The 21,112-nt window shown below is 38.1% G+C and overlaps 2 long non-coding RNA genes across 3 annotated transcripts in view; both read left to right on the plus strand.

Annotated features, from left to right (window-relative positions):
* Positions 1-21,112, plus strand: part of LOC309613941 — a 211,744-nt gene that overhangs the window by 126,193 nt on the left and 64,439 nt on the right. The window lies entirely within an intron of this gene.
* LOC309613939 overlaps positions 1-21,112 on the plus strand; it is a 43,688-nt gene that overhangs the window by 17,581 nt on the left and 4,995 nt on the right. Inside the window, exon 2 of one of the 2 annotated variants that reach the window (XR_014235947.1) lies at positions 14,674-18,258. This is a non-coding gene — a long non-coding RNA (uncharacterized lncRNA). Of the gene's footprint in view, positions 1-13,908; positions 18,259-21,112 lie in introns of those variants that run through there. The other variant, XR_014235948.1, reaches the window with a different exon arrangement.

Here is a 21,112-nt window from a genome sequence, read left to right on the forward strand (position 1 = left end):
GTATTAATTTACATTCCGACCAACAGTGCAAGAGGGTCCCCTTTTCTCCACCCCCTCTTCAGCATTTATTGTTTGTAGATTTTTTGATGATGGACCATTCTGACTGGTGTGAGGTGACACCTTATTGTAGATTTGATTTGCGTTTCTCTAATGGTTAGTGATGTTGAGCATCCTTTCATGTGTTTGTTGGAAATCTGTATATCTTCTTTGGAGAAATGTCTATTTAGGTCTTCTGTCCATTTTTGGATTGGGTTTTTTTTTTTTTTTTATATTGAGCTGCATGAGCTGGTTGGAGATTAATCCTTTGTCAGTTGCTTCGTTTGCAAATACTTTCTCCTATCCTGAGGGTTGCCTTTTCATGTCGTTTGATTGGAGCCTTTACTTCATTGACATTTAAGGTAATTATTGATAGGTATGTATTTGTTGCCATTTTAAACTTTATTCCCAGTTGATTTTGTATTTCTTTTTTGTTCCTTTTCTTTTTGTTTTCCTTTTGTGGTTTGATGGTTTTCTTTTGTATTATATTTGAGTTCTCTTTTTCGTTTTTGTGAATCTCTTTTATGTTCTTGACTTGTGGTTACTCTGGTTTTCAAGTATGGTAACCCATTACTATATCTATTTGCTTTATATTGGTAGTCATATAAGCTCAAACACATTCTAAAAAATAATCTACATTTTCTTACTTGTGTCCCCCACATTTTATGATTTTGATGTGCTATTTTTCATCTTCATGTTTATCCTTTTGCTCTTCATTGTAGTTATAATCACTTTTGCAAAAATTCTTGATTTTTAAAAAAAGAAATCTATGTACTAGCTTATTTAAGTGATCTACAATCCTGTTATATATTTGCTTTTCTTATTGTGATTCTCATTTTCTATAGATTCTTGCTTCTTTTCTATTTAGAGAATTACTTCCAATATTTCTTTTAGGATACATTTAGTATTGCTATATTCTTTTAATTTTTGGTTGTCTGAGAAATTCTTTCTTCTATTCTAAATGATATTCTTGCTGGTTTTAGTATACTACGTTGCAGGGTTTTTTTCCCCTTTCTGGACTTTGAATGTATTTTATCACTCTCTTCTGGTCTGCAAAGTTTCTGTAGAATAATTAGCTGATAGCCTTACAGGGGATCCCTTGTAATTAACTCTTTGTTTTTCTCTTGCTGCCTTTAGAATCCTCTTTTTATCTTTAAGTTTTGCCATTTTAATTATGATATGTCTTGGTGTGTGTGTATTTGGGTTCATCATGTTTGGTACCCTCTGTGCTTTCTGTACCTGGATATCTATTTCCTTCTTCAGGTTTGGGAAGTTTTCTGCCATAATATATTCAAATACATTTCCGATCCCCTTTTCTCTTTCTTCTCCTCCTGGGATCCCAATTTTGTGTAATTGGAACACTTTATATTATCCCATAGGTCTTGTATGTTGCTTTCATTTTTTTTTTTTCATTTGTATTTCTATCTGCTGTTCTGATTGGGTGATTTCTATTATTCTATCTTCCAGATCACTTTTTTGTTCTTCTGCATTTAGTTTACTATTTATTGCCTTTAACAGAGTTTTTAGTCAACAATTGAGTTGGCTAATTTTGATTGGTTGCTCTTTATAGTTTCTAGTTCCTTGTTACAGTGATCTGCATTTCTAATCAGTAGCCTTTGTTAATTCCTTCAGCATTTTTATTACCACCTTTTTGAAATCAGGGTCTGGTAGGCTAGAGAGATCTGCTTCATTGTTTGTTCTTTCAGGGGATTTCTTTTGTTCTTTTAACTGGGAGTGGTTCCTCTGCTTTTTCATTTTACTTATATTTCTCTGACTCTATGAATTTAGGGGAAACAGTTATCTGTTGTGTTCTCGAAGGTTACTGTTTTTTTTTTTTTTTTAATGTGGGAGCATCACTGTGTAGACTGTGTGAGTCCAATATTTTTGGAGTGAGGGCTGTTTTTGGTATAGATGTCTGCCTGCCATGTCTTTCCTTAGGGTGTGCTGGCTGTCATCCCCTTGATAGAGGGTGTGATTGGTGTTGTAGTGACCACAGCCTGCACTGGATGTTGGGCAGGGCCTCCTCTTTGCTCTGTGGTTGTCACAGCCCTATTGGGGGTAGGGTCTGCACCCCAGTTGTGGGAGAAGAAACCCCCAGATCCAGTTCTAAACTGTGGTGTGAGGTAGTCAGAACTGGAGCACTCCTGCTGGGAAAGGAGCCACTGCATATTCCTCCCCAGGATCTGTCTACTGGGATGTGTACTCTGTTATATTGTCTGTCCTCCATTGTGCACACTCACAATGTACACTGATGTTGGCCCTGTCCTTGGCCCTGCCTCCCCTGTGGGGATGCAGTAACTGGCTCTGATTTCAGCCCCACTTTCATGTGTGCATGTCCATAAAGACTGTTGCTGCTGGCACTAGATATGCCTCAGTTATAGGAGTGCCAGTAATCCACTCAGATGTTCCCCAGGCACTGCTGCCAGCATAAATTCATTGAAGTTGTGCACCCGCCAAGAATTGACTCAAATTTCAGCCCTGCCTGTGGACAACCTGCTTGCACTTGTTTGCTCTCAGAGCTCCTAGCACAGAGCTGTGCTTGCTGTGAGCATGCCAAGAATGAGGCTGCTATGGTGGGGCTATGCCCCTCCCTTTGCCTTCGTGTTAATAATGGAGCATCTATGGCAGACTCTGCTTAGTCTACAGACATCCCCAGTTGCACCCCAGACCACACTCCAGGCCCATTAGGCTGTCTCTGCATAGCCAAACTGAGTCCTCTCTCTGGATCCGTCCACTGAAGCCCGAGTTTCAGCACCTAACCACTGCACACACCAGCAGTCACACGTCTTGGGCTGGGAAGTGTAACTAGGCGGCATGAATCATCTGTGCCGGTCTCCCTCTGTTCTGCCTGCTGCAAGCCTGCTGTTGCACTCTCCTCTGAGGCTCTGAGGCTCCCTATCTCTCCTGGCTGACCTACCAGTCAGTGAAGGGGGTTCCCAGGTGAAGAAACATTTCCCCTTTCACAGCTCCCTTCCAGGGGTGCAGGTCCTGACTCAATTCCTTTTTCCCCCCCTTTCATCCTTGCCAGTTATGTGGTGATCTTACTTGCAGCTTTGGTCGTATGAGATCTTCTGCCAGTGTTCAGTGGGTGTTCTGTGAGATTTTTTCCTGGTGTAGATGCATTTTTGATGTATTTGTGGGAGGAGGTGAGCTCCACATCCTTCTATTCTACCATCTTGATCACCAATCAATCTCCTTTTCTTTTTTTCTGTTCAACTTGGGTGATTTCCACTAGATCCATTCCTTTGTATCATCTAATGTACAGTTGATTCCTTCTAGTATATTTTTCATCAGTTATTGTACTATTCAGCTTTTAAATTTTTGTTTATATTTTCTAACTCTGTTAAATTTCTCACTTTGTTCATCTCTTCTTCTCCTGAGTTTACTGAGCATCTTTATGATCACTACCTTGAACTCTTTATCAGGAGGACTGCTTGTCTCCACTTCACTTAGTTCTTCTGGGTTTGACGTCTTCCTTTGTTTCATACATATTCATCTATCTCCTCATTTTGCCTAATTGTCTGCATTTTTTTCTATGTAGTATGTAGGTAGGTTACATTTTCTAACCTTGGATAACTGGCCTTATATAGGAGTCATTTTATGGGACCCAGCAGCAAACTCTCCTATGGTCACCAGAGCTATATGCTTTGTGGGCCCCTCTTTTGTTTTGGGGAGGACTACTTTGAGCCTGCTGGTAAGCAGGCCTATCCCCTGGCTTGGTTGGCTTCCAGGCCCTGCCTTGTGTGGTGGCTGCTGGCCCACTGGCAGGTGGGGCCAATTCCCAGTGTGGCTGGTTGTGTGGTCCAGCTGTTCCTGGTGCTGGTGCCAGCCTGAAAATAGGCATAGCCTGATCTCTGAGTGGCTTGATGCAGTGTCTGGGGAGAGGGGTTGGACTAGTGTAGGCCCACTGGTGATTGGGGCTGTATCCTGGGGTGGCTGGCTGCAGAGCCAGGAGTGCCTATGGTTGGTGCCGGACCATCACTAATAGTTTAGAAGGAGGACTCCAAAATGTTGCTTACCAGTCCCAGTGTCCTCATGATAGAATGAGCTCCTGAAGATGGCTAGGATCAACATTTATGCCCCCAAGAGGAGTCCCAGTTGCCTTCTACCTCTTGGAGAGGCTCTCCAAGATCAATAAGTAGGTTTGACCCAGGCTTCTTTCAAATTACCACATCTGCACTAGGACTCAGAGTGTGTGAGATTTTGCAAGCTCCCTTTAAGAGTGGAGTCTCTATCTCCTACAGCCCTCCAGCTTTGCCACACACAAGCCCTGTTGGCTTTCAAAACCTGATGTTCTGGGAGCTTGTCTTCCCAGTGCAGGACCCCCAGGCTGGGGGGCTTCATGTGGGGCCCAGACCCCTCATTCCTTTGGGAAGACTTCTGCAAATGTGATTATCCTCCTGTTTGTGTGTTGCCTACCCTGTGGTGTATATACTGTGTCTCTGTCCCTCCTACCCATCTCATTGTGATTCCTTCTTTATGTCTTTAGTTGTGGAAAATTTTTTCTGTTAATCTTCAGGTTGTGCTTATAGATAGCTTTTCTGTAGGTAGCTGTAATTTTGGTGCCAAAATTTGGTGTGTGGGAGGAGGTGAGCTCAGGGTCTTTCTACTCCACCATATTGGCCACATTGATGAATTTTTGTAGTTATTTGCTTTGATTTGTTTCTCTTTATCTTTTGTGTATCTATTTTAAGTTTTATTTTTTGTGGATAGCTTAAGGCTTGCATAAAATATCTTGTAGTTATAATCATCTATTTTAAGTTGATAACAACTTAACTTTAGTCACATATAAAAACTCTGTACTTTTATTTCCCTCTACACACACTTTTTGTTCTTGTAGTCACAGTTTGCTTCTTATATTGTGTATCTTTCAACTAATTTGGGGGATTAAAATTAATTTATGCACCACTACAGTTTTACATTACTTTGCATTTGTCCATATATTTACCTTTACTAGTAAAATTTATGCTTTCACATTGCTGTTTAGTGTGCTTTCATTTCAAGTTAAAGAACTTCCTTAAGCATTTCTTGTCAGGCAGGTCTAGTGGTGACAAACTTTCTCAGTTTTTCTCTAGGAAAAACTGTCTCTCTTTCATTTTTAGAGTATAATTTTGCTGAGTACAGTATTCCTGTAGCAGTGTGGGCTCTGGGCATCTCTTTTAGCTAGGTTTAGCATTGGCAGAGACTGCAGGGGTCCTCAGTAGTAAAAGCTTTAGGTGTTTTTTTTGTGGCAGTGAGGGCTGCTTTGTTCCTTGGTGACAAAGTCTTCTGGGGTCCTTCCTCTCTCCTTTTCCCCTGGAGTCAGAGGTCACTGCTGAAGGATTTTTCTTGGCGCTACACTTCGCTAGGCTGGGGGATGTGGTGATGCAAGTAAAATGCTTTCTACACTTTTCTATGCAGCCATCCTTTGTTTTTAGGCTCCACGGGGTTGTTGTAACTTCTTCATTGTACTCTGGAGATCCCTCAGAGCTATTTTCATTAGTGGATACTTATTAAATGCTGTTTTTGTTGGGAGATGAGTACTGGGATCTCTTAGTTTGCCATCTTGCTGACATCACTCCCTGACTTTTACTTTTTTACCTTCCATCTTTTCCTCCCTTTTCTATCCTCCCTCCTTCAATTTTCTCTCAACTTTTTTCTTTTCTCTTGTCTTGATTGCTTGTATAGTGCTGGATATGCAGTAAGTGCTACTAATTAATATGATATACTCTTTACAGAAGTATAAAGAAATACATATTTTAAAAGTTTATTTAATTCTAATAATTACCTACTCATTTTATTGTTTTGTTGATTGATCAATTCTCTCATTCATTCCAGTTTGTCTTACACAAAACACAAACTGGCTCTAATTTTACTTTGTCTCTTACTGGGAAGGAAGGCTCACCTCATCATGGGTGCTGGCAAAGCTCCTACACTCACACAGAGTGTCCAGATAAAATATGTAATACACGTTATCTTTCTGCCTCACTGACTTCAGGTATGTCCCATCCTTCTTAGTTCACTGCCCACAACATTGGCCTACTTTTGAAACTAATAAAGCAAGACACTGCCCTGCCGCAAAAATCTCTGTTCTGTCCTCTGTGCGTACCCTTTATTCTCTCAGCACCTGTCAGTTATGAAGCCTTATTTAATGACCATTTTCATCCTTTCGATCCTGGTTCATAAGACTTCAGGTAAGTCAAGCTACTCTCAAAGGTTCTAGGGTCCTGCATATGGTTTGTGATTTTGGTGACCTTGTGTCAGGCAGCTTAGGTTGTTAAGCCCAAGTTCATATCATGCCATAGTCTTACTGGCTTTGTACTGCTATGATTAACTTAAGGGCTTTGTGCTCTTGGGTGGAGTAATGGTGGAGAGAATTGGGCACAGAATATATTAAGATAGCAATGTCATTGAGGTGAGAGTTTGGGACATGGGTTAGGTATGAGGAATTGAGTCCAAGCTGAGAATTTATAAGATCAATCAAGGGGTTGCTTTGGAGATTAGGAAATGAACTGTGTTGCAGACAGGGTAGGACCTTTTGGTTGGAGTGACTGTAGAAAAATAAATAGTGATTAATGGGAAGTGAGGGATTGTATTTATGGCATTAAGCTGGGCTGATGGTTTGAGATATGTTGGGTTGGAAATTATACTTGTGGTTTAACGGATCTTGCAGTGAAGTTGGGTGAAGCTGGGAGTAGATGGGCTTTCTATGTGGGCTCGTTGTTGGGTTGAAGCTGGATGTTGGCGTTGGTTGGCTTGATTAGTGTTCTGTTTGTCTTGAGATTGGGGTTTGTGTGGGCATAGGATAGAGATAGAACTGGGATTTGGAGTTAGTTTTTTTACAGGTGTTTGTTTCAAGGAGGGTGAATGTGAGGTTGATATGGATAGAGTTTGGGTTAGTCTGGGGTATGGGCTGGTTGGATTTGACTGAGACCCCCTGAGTTGATCACAGCTGGGCTGTTATTAAAAAGGCAATCAACCAGCTCTGGATTAAATGTATTCAATGCTCTGTTAACATTCTGCAAAATCGTCCTTGAATGAAACTCTCATTAACCATAAATAACCTTAGATGTAAGAGAAGGCAGTGCAAGTAAATAAAACCTGGAATCTCTGATGTTTCCAGATGCCTTCAAACCTTGGCATGTCAAGTAAACCTCTCCCCACCCCCAAAACACCCCAGATTACAACAAAAGACAACAAAAACACAGGAGAAGCTTTAACTATCCATATAGACAACCAAGATTGTTACCTCTTTTTTGGGCTTGAGCTCAGAATTTCTGTGTTTAGACTTTTCTTTCCCCTCCTTCTACCTCTCCTGCTCCAACATTTCTTCCTTTTTACCATCCCTTTCTTCTTACTCTCCATTCTCCTACCCCCTATTCCTTGACCTATTTTATCTTTTTCCTTGAGGTATACTTGTTCCCATGCTCAGTACAACGTTGGAATAGTAATGGTCACTGCAAGTGGATTTACAAATAAAAGGAAGGCAGAACCTTATTCTTCAAGAATTATAAAGAATTATGTTTCCTTAATGATTATTTAACATATCCATCTGGAATAACTCATTTCCAGAAACTATTTTGAACAATCTACTCCATAAGAAAATTAAAACCTACTTGATCTATTTGAAAGCCAAGACTGTCTTATAAATCTCTGTATCTCTCATGTTAAGATAAATGTTTTATTTATTTACTTTCTTAGTAAATGTCTGTTGAATGAATTAATATATGATTTATGACTAAATAAATAAAAATAGTGGGCCATAAGAAATGTAGATTAGTGGGCAAGATCTTTGAAGTTTGGAGAGGATAAATTTTGGGGTGCCCAGCTTGCAAAATATAAGTACATCAGGTATGTTTGAGCTCTGGGTGGAGCTCTCAGAAAGAGTACATTGCAGGTTCTTGTTTGCTGATGTTACTTGATTTATGATCTATTAAATTGATCTTAAAATATAGATCTTAAAATATGTCTGCAGGGGAGATGGTATGGGAAATATCTAAATGTGAGTGTTAGAAGGTCAGGATTAGGAAGAGTTGAAGAATTCACATCAGGTAGAGGTTTATTATAATTGCTGGTGTGCTGGCGTTGGGGGTGAACTCTTGCAAAGTATCCTTGCTCTGGACCTTTGCTCTGGACTTTACCCAGGCCTACTGAATCTCTGGAGAAAGTGATGTAGAGTGAGAATTTTTAAAATTTCCCCAGACTATTTTAGTGTATTTATGCCTCTATAACTTCTCTTTCTATAAACACTTGATATCTGTTCAAACTCCTCTAACCCTTTTTCTGAGATAGAAAGACTAGTTTTATAGAGTTTAGGTATAAAATCATTGTTAGAGGCCATGTTGGGATTTGAAAGCATTATCTCCTCCATTTCCTGGTCAGAAAAGGGAAATAATTCAAAGGTGACATTAATTTTATTTGTGTGTCAAAAATGCATAATAATTCAGGTAAACATGAAGTCAGAGAAGCTGGTCTGGAGTAAGGAGAGAAAAGGCCTTCAACAAAACTTTTGCGGTATTCTTTGGATACCAGTAGGCAGAATCCTCCTATGTTGTTTTGGGTCACTTTACATGTGGAGATGGGGAAAAGGAATCCTTCCTTATACTTATTTTTGGTATATATGTTCCTACCCATCCCTCTTGTGACTACAGATGGAGGTAGGGTGTCATAATTTCCATTCAAGGGGTTTGGGAGAAAGGGAGATACTTCAGGTTACTAGCCAGAAGAGTGTGTCACTAAGTAGGATGGTGCCAGAAAAGGGAGCATATCACACGATGAGGGCAAGGACTGAGGTGGAGACCACAGGGGTACCATGATGCTGGACCATGGCTGAAAGGTTTAATTTTTATCTTCCTCTCGTTGACTAAGATTGGCTAATGTAGCAACAACTGAGTGTCTTTCTGGATTTCTGTGGCACCAGCACAAAACTATTCACATCTCATCATTCTTTCCTTTTCTGTCTCCCAATCTCATTCTTTTTTTAAAAGGAATTTCATATTTATTATTTTCCCTAGGTTTATTAAGATATTATTGACATATAACATGTAAGTTTAAGGTATACATGTGATGATTTGATAAATGTATATGTTGCAAGGTAATTACCACTTTAAAGTTAGTTAATACCTCCATCCCTTCACATAATTAGATTTATATGTGTGATGAGAGCATTTAAAATCTACTCTATTAACCAATTTCAATTATATAATACAGTATTTTCATTATAGTCACCATGCTATGCCTTAGATCCCCAGAACTTATTCATCTCAGAGCTGGAAGTTTGTACTCTTTGACTAACACCTCCCCATTTCTCTTGCCTCCCAATCTCTGGAAACCACCATTCTACTCTTTGTTTCTTTGAGTTCAGATTTTTTAGATTCAACTTATAAGTGAGAACATACAGTATTTATCTTTCTCTGCCTGAATTATTTCCCTTAGCATAATGCCCTCAAGTTTTATCCATATTGCCACAAAAGGTAGGATTTCTTTCTACTTTATGGCTGGATAATATTCCATTGTGTATATTTACCACATTTTCTTTATCCATTCCTCCATCGATAGACGCTTGTGTTGTTTCCATGTTTTAGCTGTTGTGAATAATGCTGCAATAAATATATGGGTACAGGTACGTTTTTGAGACAGTGATTTCATTTCCTTTGGATATATACCTAGAAGTGGGATTGCTAGATAATATGCTGGAACTATTTATAATTTTTTGAGGAACCTCTATACTTTGTGTACTCTGTATACTCTATATACTCTATCCTTTGTAACCTCTATACTTTATACACTATATTTTCATAGTGGCTGTACCAATCTGCACTTCCACCAACAGTTCACAAGGGTTCCCCTTCTCTACAACCTTGCTAACACTTGTTGTCTGTTGTCTTTTTTATAATAACCATTCTAACAGGTGTGAGGTGATATCTCATTGTGGTTTTGATTTGCACATCCCTGATGATTAATGAGGTTGAACACCTTTTCTTGGACCTGTTGGTCATTTTTATGTCTTATTGAAAAAAAAGTCTATTCAGGTCCTCTGTCCATTTAAAAATTAAACTGTTTGTTTTTTTTGCTAGTGACTTGTATGAGTTCCTCCTATATTTGGTTTTAACACCTTATGAGCTAGATGATTTGCAAATATTTTCTCCCATTCTGTAGGTTATCTTTTTATTTTGCTGATTGTTTCTTTTATTTGCGAGAGCTTTTTAGTTTGATGTAGTTCCTCCTGTTTACTTTTGCTTTTGTTGCTTGTGTTCTGGTGTCATATCCAAAAATTTGTTGCCAAGACCAATGTCAAGGCATTTTTTACCTGTGTTTTCTTGTAGGAGTTTTACAGTTTGGGGTCTTACATTTGTCTTTAATCCATTTTGATTTAATTTTTGTAAGGGGTGTAAAAAAGGCGTCCAATTACATTCTTCCACATATGGCTATCCAGTTTTACCAACACCATTCATTGAAGAGGCTCTCCTTCCACCATCAAGTCTTCTTGGTTCCCTTGTCAAATATTAGTTGACCTTATATGGGTGGATTTATCTCTGAGCTGTTTATTCTGTACCATTTGTCTCTGTGTCAATTTTTATTCCAGTATCATCTGTTTTGATTACTATTGTTTTGTAATAAAGTTAGAAATTAGGAATTGTGATGTTGTTAGTGTATAGAAATACAACTGATTTTTGCAAGTAGATTTTGTATTCTGTAAATTTTCTGAATTCTTTTATTAGTTCTAACAGTTTTTTTTGTGGAATCTTTAGGGTTTTCTCTATGGAAGATCATATCTACCAATAATGACAATTTTACATTTTTTTCTAATTTAAATACCTTTTATTTCTTTTTCTTGCCTAATTGCTCAAGCTAAAACTTCCAGTACCATGATGAATGGGATTACTGAGAGTGGAATCCTTGTCTTGATCCTGATCTTAGCAGGAAAGATTTCAAACGTTCACCATTAAGTATGATGTTAGCTGTGGTTTTGTCATATTTGGCCTTTATTTTGTAGACACATGTTCTTTCTATACCCAATGTCTTGAGAGTTTTCATCATGAAAGAATTTTGAATTTTGTCAAATTTTTTCTGCACCTATTTAGATTATCATAAGATTTTCTATCTTTCATTTTATTAATGTGAGGTATCACACTGATTAATTTGCATATGTTGAACCATCCGAGTCCCACGGATCCTATTTGCTCAGAGAATGTGATCCTTTTAATGTGCTGTTGAATTTGGTTTGCTAATATTTGTTCAGAATATTTGCATCCATATTCATCCAGGATATTCGCTTGTAGTATTTGTTTTCTGCTTTTTTTTTTAACATCTTAATTGGAGTATAATTGCTTTGCAATGGTGTTAGTTTCTGCTATATAACAATGTGAATCAGCTATACATATACATATATCCCCATATATCCTCCCTCTTGTTTCTCCCTCCCACGCTCCCTATCTAATCCCTGTAGGTGGTGACAAAGCACCGAGCTGATCTCCCTGTGCTATGTGGCTGCTTCCCACTAGCTATCTATTTTACGTTGGTAGTATATGTAAGACCATGCCACTCTCTCACTTCGTCCCAGCTTACCTTCCCCCTCCGGTTGTCTTCAAGTCCATTCCCTACATCTGCGTCTTTATTCCTGTCCTCCCCCTGGGTTCTTCAGAACCAATTTTTTTTTTTAGATTCCATATATATGTGTTAGCATACGGTATTTGTTTTTCTCTTTCTGTCTTACTTCACTCTGTGTGACAGACTTTATGTCCATCCACCTCACTACAAATAACGCAATTTTGTTTCTTTTTGTGGCTGAGTAATATTCCATTGTATATATGTGCCACATCTTCTTTATCCATTCATCTGTCATCAGATACTTAGGTTGATTCCAAGTCCTGGCTATTGTAAATAGTGATGCAATGAACATTGTGGTACATGATTATTTTTGAATTATGGTTTTCTCAGGGTATATGCCCAGTAGTGGGATTGCTGGGTCGTATGGTAGTTCTATTTTTAGTTTTTAAAGGGACCTCAATACTGTTCCCAATAGTGGCTGTATCAATTTACATTCCCACCAACAGTGCAAGAGGGTCCCCTTTTCTCCACACCCTCTTTAGCATTTATGGTTTGTAGAATTTTTGATGATGGCCATTCTGACTGGTGTGAGATGATACCTCACTGTAGTTTTGATTTGCATTGCTCTAATGATTAGTGATGTTGAGCATCCTTTCATGTGTTTGTTGGCAATCTGTATATCTTCTTTGGAGAAATGTCTATTTAGATCTTCTGCCCATTTTTGGATTGGGTTGTTTGTTTTTTTGATATTGAGCTGCACGAGCTGCTTGTAAATTTTAGAGATTAATCCTTTGTCAGTTGCTTCATTTGCAAATATTTTCTCCCATTCTGAGAGTTGTCTTCTCTTCTGGGTATGGTTTCTCTTGCTGTGCAAAAGCTTTTAAGTTTTATTAGGTCCCATTTGTTTATTTTTGTTTTTATTTCTATTTCTCTAGGAGGTGGGGCAAAAAGGATCTTGCTGTGATGTATGTCATAGAGTATTCTTCCTATGTTTTCCTCTAAGAACTGTATAGTGTCTGACTTTACATTTAGGTCTTTAGTCTATTTTGAGTTTATTTTTGTGTATGGTGTTAGGGAGTGTTCTAATTTCATACTTTTACATGTAACTGTCCAGTTTTCCCAGCACAACTTTTGAAGAGGCTGTCTTTTCTCCATTGTATATTCTTGCTTCCTTCATCAAAAATAAGGTGACCATATGTGTGTGGGTTTATGTCTGGGCTTTCTATCCTATTCCATTGATGTATTTTTCTGTTTTTGTGCTAGTACCACACTGCCATGATTACTGTAGCTTTGTAGTATAGTCTGAAGTCTGGGAGCCTGATTCCTCCAGCTACGTTTTTCTTTCTCAAGATTGCTTTGGTTACTCGGGATCTTTTGTGTTTCTATACAAATTGTGAAACTTTTTGTTCTAGTTCTGTGAAAAATGCCATTGGTAGTTTGATAGGGATTGCATTGAATCTGTAGTTTGGTTTGGGTAGCATAGTCATTTTCACAGTGTTGATTCTGTCATTCCAAGAACATGGTATATCTCTCCATCTATTTGTATCATCTTTAATTTCTTTCATCAGTGTCTTATAGTTTTCTGCATACAGGTCTTTTGTCTCCTTAGGTAGGTTTATTCTTAAGTATTTTATTCTTTTCATTGCAGTGGTAAATGGGAGTATTTCCTTATTTTCTCTTTCAGATTTTTCATCATTAATGTATAGGAATGCAAGAGATTTCTGTGCATTAATTTGTATCCTGCTTCTTTACCAAATTCATTGATTAGCTCCAGTACCTTTCTGGTAGAGTCTTTTGGATCCTCTATGTATACTATCATGTCATCTACAAACAGTGACAGCTTTACTTCTTCTTTTCTGATTTGGATTCCTTTTATTTCTTTTTCTTCTCTGATTGCTGTGGCTAAAACTTCCAAAACTATGTTGAATAATAGTGGTGAGAGTAGGCAACCTTGTCTCCTTCCTGATCTTAGTGGAAACGGTTTCAATTTTTCACCATAGAGAATGTTGTTGGCTGTGGGTTTGTCATATATGGCCTTTATTATGTTGAGGTAAGTTTCCTCTGTGCCTACTTTCTGGAGGGTTTTTATCATAAACCGGTGTTGAATTTTGTTGAAAGCATTTTCTGCAACTATTGAGATGATCATATGATTTTTATCTTTCAATTTGTTAATATGGTATATCACACTGATTGATTTGCATATATTGAAGAATCCTAGCATTCCTGGGATAAACCCCACTTCATTATGCTGTATGATCCTTTTAATGTGCTGTTGGATTCTGTTTGCTAGTATTTTGTTGAGGATTTTGCATCTATGTTCATCAGTGATATTGACCTGTAGTTTTCTTTTTTTTGTGACATCTTTGTCTGGTTTTGGTATCACAGAGATGATGGCTTCATAGAATGAATTTGGGAGTGTTCCTGCCTTTGCTATATTTTGGAAGAGTTTGAGACGGATAGGTGTTAGCTCTTCTCTAAATATTTGATAGAATTCGCCTGTGAAGCCATCTGGTCCTGAGCTTTTGTTTGTTGGAAGATTTTAAAACAGAGTTTCAATTTCAGTGCTTGTGTTGGTCTGTTTACATTTTCTATTTCTTCCTGGTTCAGTCTCAGAAGATTGTGCTTTTCTAAGAATTTCTCCATTTCTTCCAGGTTGTCCATTTTATTGACATATACTTGACTGCAGTAAACTCTCATGATCCCTTGTATTTCTGCAGTGTCAGCTGTTACTTCTCCTTTTTCATTTCTAATTCTATTAATTTGAGTCTTCTCCCTTTTTAGCTTCATGAGTCTGGCTAATGGTTTATGAATTTTGTTTATCTTCTCAAAGAAACAGCTCTTAGTTTTATTGATCTTTGCTATTGTTTCCTTCATTTCTTTTTCATTTATTTCTGATCTGATCTTTATGATTTCTTTCCTTCTGCTAATTTTGGGGGTTTTTTCTTCTTCTTTCTCTAATTGCTTTAGGTGTAAGTTTATGTTGTTTATTTGAGGTGTTTCTTGTTTCCTGAGGTAGGACTGTATTGCTATAAACTTCCCTCTTAGAATTGCTTTTGCTGCATCCCATAGGTTATAGGTCATCGTGTTTTCATTGTCATTTGTTTCTAGGTACTTTTGATTTCCTCTTTGATTTCTTCAGTGATCTCTTGTTTATTTAGTAGTATACTGTTTAGCCTCCATCTGTTTGCATTTTTTACATATTTTTTTCATGTAATTGATATCTAGTCTCATAGCGTTGTGGTCAGAAAAGATACTTGATAAGATTTGAACTTTCTTAAATTTTCCAAGGCTTGATTTGTGACCCGAGATATGATCTATCCTGGACAATGTTGCATGAGCACTTGAGAAGAAAGTGTATTTTATTGTTTTTGGATGGAATGTCCTATAACTATCAATTAAGTCCATCTTCTTTAATGTATCATTTAAAGCTTGTGTTTCCTTATTGATTTTGATTTTGGATGATCTGTCCATTGGTGAAAGTGGGGTGTTAAAGTCCCCTACTATGATTGTGTTACTGTCGATTTCACCTTTCATGGCTGTTAGCATTTGCCTTATGTATTGAGGTGCTCTTATGTTAAGTGCATACATATTTACAATCGTTTTATCTTCTTCTTGGATTGATCCCTTGATAATTATGTAGTGCCCTTCTTTGTCTCTTGTAAGAGTCTTTATTTTAAAGTCTATTTTGTCTGATGTGAGAATTGCTACTTCAGCATTCTTTTGACTTCCGTTTGTATGGAATATCTTTTTCCATCCCCTCACTTTCAGTCTGTATGTATCCCTAGGTCTGAAGTGAGTCTCTTGTAAACAACATATATACAGGTCTTGTTTTTGTGTCCATTCACCCAGTGTATGTCTTTTGGTTGGAGCATTTAATCCATTTACATTTAAGGTAGTTATCAATATGTATGTTCCTATAACCATTTTCTTAATTGTTTTGGGTTTGTTATTGTAGGTCTTTTCCTTCTCTTGTTTTTCCTGCCTAGAGATATTCCTTTAGCATTTGTTGTAAAGCTGGTTTGGTGGTACTGAATTCTCCTAGCTTTTGCTTGTCTGTAAAGGTTTTAATTTCTACGTCGAATCTGAATGAGATCCTTGCTGGGTAGAGTAATCTTGGTTGTAGGTTTTTTCCTTTCATCACTTTAAATATGTTCTGCCACTCCCTTCTGGCTTGCAGAGTTTATTTTAAAAAATCAGCTGTTAACCTTATGGGGATTCCCTGGTATGTTATTTGTTGCTTTTCCTTTGCTGCTTTTAATATTTTTTCTTCGTATTTAATTTTTGATAGTTTGGCCAATATGTCTTGGTGTGTTTCTCCTTGGATTTATCCTGTATGGGACTCTCTGAACTTCCTGAGCTTGAGTAACTATTTCCTTTCCCATATTAGGGAAGTTTTCAACTATAATCTCTTCAAATATTTCCTCAGTCCCTTTCTTTTTCTCTTCTTCTTCTAGGACCCCTATAATTTGAATGTTGGTGCATTTAATGTTGTCCCAGAGGTCTCTGAGACTGTCAGCAATTTTTTTCATTCTTTTTTCTTTATTCTGCTCTGCAGTAGTTATTTCCACTATTTTATCTTCCAGGTCACTTATCCATTCTTCTGCCTCAGGTATTCTGCTATTGATTCCTTCTAGAGAATTTTAAATTTCATTTATTGTGTTGTTCATCATTTTTGTTTGCTCTTTAGTTCTTCTAGGTCCTTGTTAAACGTTTCTTGTATTTCCTCCATTCTATTTGCAAGACTTTTGGTCATGCTTACTATCATTAGTCTGAATTCTTTTTCAGGTAGACTGCCTATTTACTCTTCATTTGTTTGGTCTGGTGGGTTTTTACCTAGCTCCTTCGTTTGCTGTGTGTTTCTCTGTCTTCTCTTTTTGCTTAATTTACTGTGTTTGGGGTCTCCTTTTTGCAGGCTGCAGGTTCATAGTTCCCTTTGTTTTTGGTGTCTGCTCCCAGCTAAATTTGGTTCAGTGGGTTATGTAGGCTTCCTGGTGGTAGGAAGTAGGGCCTGTGTTCTGGTGGTTGTGGCTGGATCTTGTCTTTCTGGTGAGCAGGACCATCTCTGGTGGTGTGTTTTTGGGTTCTGTGACCGTATTATGATTTTAGGCAGCCTCTCTGCTAATGCGTAGGGTTGTGTTCCTGTCCTGCTAGTTGTTTGGTGCAGGGTGTCTAGCACTGTAGCTTGCTGGTCATTGAGTGGAGTTGGTCTTAGTGTTGAGACGGAGATCTCTGGGAGAGCTTTCACCGTTTGATATTACGTGGAATCAGGAGGTCTCTGGTGGACCAGTGTCCTGAACTTGGCTCTCCCACCTCAGAGGCTCAGGCCTGACACCTGGCCGGAGCACCAAGACCCTGTCAGCTACACGGCTCAGAAGAAAAGGGGGATAAAAAAGAAAGAAAGAAAATATAAAATAAAATAAAACAAAGTTATTAAAATAAAAAATAAACAAATAACTATTAAAAGGAAAAAAATTTTAAAGTAATTTTAAAAAGAAGAAAGAGAGAAAGAGAGAAAAAAGAGAGCAACCAAACCAAACCAAAAAACAAATCCACCAATGATAACAAGCACTTAAAATCTATACTAAAAAGAAAAAAAAAGAAAACCAAAAAAGAACAAAAAAAAAACCAGACAGACAGAACCCTAGGACAAATGGTAAAAGCAAAACTATACAGACAAAATCACACAAAGAAGCATACACATAGACACTCACAAAAAGAGAAAAAGGAAAAAAAAATATTTTTTTTTAAAAAGAGGAAGACAGCAACCAAATCAATAAACAAATCTACCAATGATAATAAACTCTAAATACTAAACTAAGATTAACATAAAACCAGAAACAAATTAGATGCAGAAAGCAAACCCCAAGTCTACAGTTGCTCCCAAAGTCCACCGCCTCAATTTTCGGATGATTTGTTGTCTATTCAGGTATTCCACAGATGCAGGGTACATCAAGTTGATTGTGGAGATTTAATCGGCTGTTCCTGAGGCTGCTGGTAGAATTTTCCCTTTCTCTTCTTTTTTCGCACACCTGCTGGTGTTCAGCTTTGGATTTGGCTCTGCCTCTGTGTGTAAGTCACCTGAGGGCCTTTTTTCTTCACTCAGACAAGATGGGGTTAAAGTAGCAGCTGATTAGGGTGCTCTGGCTCACTTAGCCCGGGGGAGGGAGGGGTACGGTAGTTATAATTGGAATGCGGGGCGAGCCTGCAGTGGCAGAGGCCGGCATGACGTTGCAACAGCCTGAGGTGTGCCAGGTGTTCTCCTGGGAAGCTGTCCCTGGATAATGGGACCCTGGCTGTGGCGGGCTGCACAGGCTCCCAGGAGGGGAGGTGTGCATAGTGACCTGTCCTTGCATACAGGATTCTTGGTGGCTGCAGCCACAGCCTTAGCATTTTATGCCCATCTCTGGTGTCCGAGCTAATAGTCGTGGCTCGCCCCAGTCTCTGGAGCTCATTTAGGCAGTGCTCTGAATCCCCTCTCCTCACGCAGCCTGAAACAATGGTCTCTTGACACTTAGGCAAGTCCAGACTTTTTCCCAGACTCCCTCCCAGCTAGCTGTAGTGCACTAGCTCCCTTCAGGCTGTGTTCACACAGCCAACCCCAGTCCTCTCCCTGGGATCTGACCTCCGAAGCCCGAGCCTGAGCTCCCATCCCCCACCCATCCCAGCGGATGAGTAGACAAGCCTCTCGGGCTGGTGAGTGCTGGTCGGCACCGATCCTCTGTTCGGGAATCTCTCTGCTTTGCCCTCCGCACCCCTGTTGCTGTGCTCTCCTCCATGGCTCCTCCATGGTTCCTTGCCACCCCCTGTCTCCACCAGTGAAGGGGCTTCCTATTGTGTGTAAACTTTTCCTCCTTCACAGCTCCCTCCCACTGGTTCAGGTCCCATCTCTATTCCTTTTTCTCTGTTTTTTCTTTTTTTCTTTTTTTGCCCTACCCAGGTACGTGGGGCATTTCTTGCCTTTTGGGAAGTCTGAGGTCCTCTGCCAGCATTCAGTAGGTGTTCTGTAGGAGTTGTTCCACATGTAGAAATTTTTCTGATGTATTTGTGCGGAGGAAGGTGATCTCCACGTCTTACTCCTACGCCATCTTGAAGGTCTCCTCTATTTGTTTGGTTTTTGTTTTTGCTTGTAGTGTCCTTATCTGTCTTTGGTATCAGAGTAATGCTGGTCTTATAAATTAAGTTTGGGAGTGTTCTCTCCTCTTGAATTTTTGGAAAAGTTTGAGAAGCGTAAGTGTTAGTTTTTCTTTAATTAACCAATGAAATCATAACGTCTCAGGCTTTTTTTGATGGGTTTTGTTTTTGTTTTGTTTTTTTAAATTACTGATTTAATCTCCCTACTCATTATTGGTGTGTTTAAATATTCTATTTTATCATGGTTCAGTCATAATAGGTTGTATATTTATGGTATTTATCCATTTTTTCTACATTATCCAATTTTTTGGCCTATAATTGTTCATAGTAATCCCTTATGATTCCTTATATTTAGTTGCATCAGTTATAATTTTTCTCCTTAATTTTTTATTTATTTGTTTAATTGATTCTCCTCCTTTTTTTCTTAATTATTATAGCTCAGCATTCTCAATTTTGTTTATCTTTTAAAAAACCAGCTCTTAGTTTTATTGATCTTTCTTAATTTTTTTTTCTTGTTCCTATTTCATTTATTCTCACTAGATGTTTATTTCCTTACTTCTGCTAGTTGGGCTTCGTTTTTTATTCTTTTTCTAATTCCTTGAGGTATAATATTAGGTCACTTATTTGAGATTTCTTTTTTCTTAATGTAGACATTTATTGCTTTAAAGTTCCACATTAAAACTTCTTTTGCTGCATCCCCAAATTTTGATGTGTTGTGTTTCCATTTTCAGTTGTTTCAAGATATTTTCTGATTTCTCTTTTTGATTTATTCATTGACTCATTGGTTGTTCAGGAGTGTGTTATTTAATTTCCACACATTTTTGAATTTTTCTATTTTTCTTCTATTATTGATTCTAGTTTTATACTATTGTGGTTGTAAAAGATGCTTGGCATTATTTCAATCTTCTTACATTTGCAAAGGCTTGTTTTATGAATTAATGTATGATCTATTCTGGAGAATGTTCTGTGTGTGTGTGAGAAGTATGTGTATTCTGTTGCTGTTGGGATGTTCCATATGTGTCTGTTAGATATATTTTGTCTAAGGTATAGTTCAAGTCCTTTACTTTCTTATTGATTTTCTGTCTGGATGATCTATCCATTATTGAAAGTTAGGTATTAAGTTCCCTTCTATTATTGTACGGTTGTCTATTTCTCTCTTCAGATATGTTAGTATTTGCATAACATATTTAGGTGTTCTCATGTTGGGTACATATACATTTACAATTTTTATGTCCTCTTGATGAATTGACTTATATAATAACATATACCATTAGTATATGATATTATATCATTATATAATAACCTTCTTTGTCTCCTGAGATAGTTTTTGAGTTAAAATATATTTTTGTCTGATATTATAATAGATACTCATTCTGTCTTTTGGTTTCTGTTTGCATGGAATATCTTTTTCTATCTCTTCACTTTGAGCTCATGTGTTCTTTTAATGTTGAAGTGAATCTCTCATAGGCAGCATATAGTTGGGTCTTGTTTTTTTTGTTGTTGTTTTTAATGCATTCAGCCATTTTTTTTTTGATTGGTCTTGGGTTTGTGGGAGCTTACAGGAAGCCTAGTGCTATGGAAACCACCTGGCTCCATGGAAGTTGCCTGGAGCCAGTACATGCCAGATTGAGCTGGGGCCCTCGATTTACAGGACCTATCAGTAGTCTACGCCAATGACACTGCCTGGGGCTTCAGGAGCCAGCAGATGCTGGGATGAGTTGGAGGCTTGGATTTTCAGGAGCCTGCCAGGAACCTGGTGCCACAGATATTGCCTGGGGCAGCAGGGGCTGCCTGGGACCACTGGAGATGTCAGGCACTGAGGTGAGCAGAAGGCCTGAATTCACAGGAACCCACTGGTAGCCTGGAGCCTCCTTGGTTAGATTTATTTCCAGGTATTTTATTCTTTTGAATGCAATTGTAAATAAGATTGTTTTCTTAATTTTTCTTTCTGATAGTTCATTGTTAATGTATAGAAACACAACAGATTTCTGTATATTAATTTTGTATCCTGCAACTTTACTGAATTTATGTATTAGTTCTACTGAATTTTTGGAAGCGTGTTTAGGATTGTCTATATAAGGTATCATGTCATCTGCAAACAGTGATGGTTTTACTTCTTCATTTCCAATTCAGATTAATTTATATCTTTTTCTTCCCTTATTGCTGGAGCTAGGACTTCCTTTACTATGTTGAATAAAAGAGGTGGTAGTGGACATCCTTGTCTTGTTCCTTATCTTAGAGAAGATGTTTTCAGGTTTTCACCATTGAGTATGATGTTAACGGTGGGCCTGTCATATATGGCCTTTATTATGTTGAGGTATATTCTGCCTATAACCACATTATTGAGAGATTTTTGTCATAAATGGATGTTGAATTTTGTCAGAAGCTTTTTATGCGTCTACTGAGATGATCATTT

The sequence above is a fragment of the Balaenoptera borealis genome (genome assembly GCF_965194805.1).
Source record: "Balaenoptera borealis genome assembly, chromosome: 16".
NCBI classification, from domain to species: domain Eukaryota; kingdom Metazoa; phylum Chordata; class Mammalia; order Artiodactyla; family Balaenopteridae; genus Balaenoptera; species Balaenoptera borealis.